The sequence below is a fragment of the Octopus bimaculoides genome, chromosome 4 (assembly GCF_001194135.2).
Source record: "Octopus bimaculoides isolate UCB-OBI-ISO-001 chromosome 4, ASM119413v2, whole genome shotgun sequence".
Lineage (NCBI taxonomy): Eukaryota > Metazoa > Mollusca > Cephalopoda > Octopoda > Octopodidae > Octopus > Octopus bimaculoides.
The window spans coordinates 140133920-140137414 of NC_068984.1; positions in this window are offsets into that span (position 1 = coordinate 140133920).

Sequence of the window (3495 nt, forward strand, 5' to 3'; positions counted from 1 at the left end):
CTCCGAGTTCTTTTCGTTTTCTCTATTTTTAAAAACTGTTTTCCTTCATTTCCCTTCATTTTTTTTCCTTCTTTCTTTAATATCTGAAGAAATGCGATACTTCGTCATAAACGAAATCTGAGGATCATATAAATTAAAAATATTCATTCTTTATTTTTCTTTATTCTACATTATATTTTCGTCCTGGCCATCACTTATTTGTCCAATCTATTTTAGTCGCTCCTGCACTATTTTAGTCGCTCCATCTTTTTTGATTTACTCATATATTACTTCTAATATAACCCCGAGCAGCCCAATGTCTTGTGTGTGAACTTCGTAGACGGAAACCATGTGGAACCTCATCCTATGAATGTGTGTGTGTATGCGTGTGCGTGTGTGTGTGCGTGTGCGTGTGTGTGTGCGTGTGCGTGTGTGTGCGCGTGTGTGCGCGTGTGCGTGTGTGTGTGCGTGTGCGTGTTTGTGTGTGTTTGCTCGTTCATCCGCCGTCATTTGAGAACCGGTGTTAGTTTGTTTACACCCACGTATCTTAGCAGTTCGGCATAAGAGAACGGTATAATAAGTACAGGGTTCGGCCTGCTCGACGAAAACTCTTTCAAGGCGATGTCCTGCAGTGTAATGGCTGAACAGAGTCAAAAGCAAAAGGTATATTCCTTGAGAAGCAGCAGTTAAAACAGCTACAAGCATGAATATACTTCGAAAGCCTTGGGGTTAAATTCAATGGAAAGAACAAGTCCAAAATTGTGCGGCAAGGGCTTATGTTTAGATTAAAGATGATAAAACTTGTTCAAATCAATACAAAATTATTAATTATATAAAATAATGAAAGACCTTTGATCTCAGAAGAATATTGATAAAGATTTTAAGCTTAACTTGAATTTTGTGGAAATAAATGAGAGTTAGAATGGTGCTTCATATCAAAGTATTTAAATAACGCAGAAGATAATAAATATTAAATAAAGGAATAACTGAACGTAATTTATGTAAATGGGAGATAGGGGGAGGGGTAGTTTTAATCTAAGGAAACAATGGCGGAACAAAAGTATGAATAAATAAATATAAATTTCGGGAGAGCGTGTACGAAATTGGGCATAATTGAGAAAAGTTAATTGTTTAAGAACTCTACGTAAGAAGTTATATCTGCATAATTATAAAGACATGAAAACAAATTGATATTGTGCATTTAAATAATGTGCACATACATCCTATATATATATATATATATATATATATATATATATATATATATATATAGCTATATAATTATAGACAGAGAGAGTGAGTAAATGAGTGAGTGAGTGAGTGAGTAAGAAATAAACATTTATATGTTCACACGTTCAAATTCCGCTGAGTTTAACTTTACCTTTCATTCTCTAGGACTCAATAAAATAAATTCCAGTTAAGTACTGAAATTGATAAAATCGACCAGCTCTCCTCTTTCACAAAATGTTTGCTCTTGCACTTGTGATAGAAAGAATTGTTTCATTTTTAAGTCGTTGTGAGTTTTCTTCCATCTTGAGCCAGGTGGTGGCAGGAACGCTACTAAATCTGTTATTATTGGCAGTAGATATTTTAGAATAATATATAATATAATGGTCTTGTCTTCTCTTTTAACTGCCACTAGATACGTAGTTAAAACGATCACATAAATTGTGCGTTTCAACCAATTTAATTGAATTTTGAACTTACAAAATAAAAAATTCTTTTGATCATGAAAGAACGTTCGTGAAATTACGCACTACATGCACCTTCCACAAATGTGTTCGTTGTTTAGTCATCCGTACTTGGCAGTGATGTTATCCAATAAACTACATAAAGATTCAATCTTTGTTTTAACTTGACAATCTAATTAAAAGATTTTTTTTTTTTAATATTTCGAAAATATCTCAATGTAACAACTGTCTGAATAGAAACCAATTTAAAATAATGATTCGAATTTACGGAATTTTATCATCGCAACCGGCACATACACTTTCAGAACATTTAGACCGATTTTTTTTTTTTTTTTTTTTTTTTTTTTTTTTTTTTTTTTTTTTTTTGTATTTATTTAAAAGAATCTGCGGTAACATTTTAGATTTGTCAAATGCAAGAGGATATAATTCGTATGGTAATGATGCCGATTAAAATACCATTAACTTCCTCTATCCATTTCTAAGACATAACAACCGGATACATGTTTGAATAACAAACGATGGAGTTAATTATATAAAGAAAACTTTGCAGTTTTACTTCTGCAGATCTTAGAAGATTTAATATGGATTTCAAATTTTGGCACAAGGCTAGCAATTTCGAGGGGCGGGTAAATCGATTACATCGACCCCAGTGTTCAACTGCAATTTATTTTCATCGATCTTGAAAGAAATAAAAGCAAAGTCGACCTCAACGAAATTTGAACTCAAAAAGTAAAGCCGGATGATAATGCCGCTAAACATTTTGCCCGATGTGCTAACGATTCGGCCATCTCACTGCTTTTAGATATCTTAATATTGATTCGAAATTTTATCACAAGGCTAGCAATTTCGAGGGAGAGGCTAAGTCGATTACATCGACCCCAGTGTTCGATTGGTACTTATTTTATCGACCAGAAAGAATGAAAGTCAAAGTCGACCTTGGTGGAATTTGAACACAGAACGAAAAGACGGACGAAATGCTTAGCGGCATTTCGTCCGTTTCTGCGTTTTGCGTTCAAATTCCGACGAGGACGCCTTAGCCTTTTATACTTCTCCAATTTGCATGGTTTGTTCCAAAACATGAAATGATTCTCATTTAGGTTTGTTTTCCTGACTGATAATTACTCTGGATAAGGCGGCGGGCAGAATCAATCAGCACGCTGGTCAAAATGCTTAACGGCATTTCATCCATCTTTACGTTCTGAGTCCAAATTCCACCGAGGCTGACTTTGCGTTACATCCTTACGGAATTGATAAAATAAATACCGGTAGAGCACGAGGGTCGATGAGATCGATATACCGCTCCTTCGAAATTGTTGGCCCTGAGCTAAAAATTCAAACCGATAATTACTCGAATTGAAATTCTCCCTCAGCCCAACCCACACCATTCCTCCAAATGCATCTGATTCCTCTTCCTACTGATCTCCGAACTCTTCGGTCATGCTTCCACTTCTCTGAAAATTTCGTCCCCGGTGACATAACTTTTCTTGCTTTTCGCATTCATTCCATATTAATACAACCAACGCAAAAACACAATGTTTTGCAACTTACAACCATCTACATAAACTTTTTCTTCACACTCTACACGCAGGTATGGGTGTGCATTTAGAAGTTTGTGTCCCGAACACATGGTTCCGAGTTCAATCCCACAGCGTGGCATCTTCGGCGAGTATTTCCCACAATAGATTTGGACCGACCAAAGTCCTGTGAGCGTACTTGGTAGAGGGAAACTAAAGGAAGCTCATCGTATATATATATATATATATATATATATATATATAAGTATATATATATACATATACATACATATATATATATATATATACAC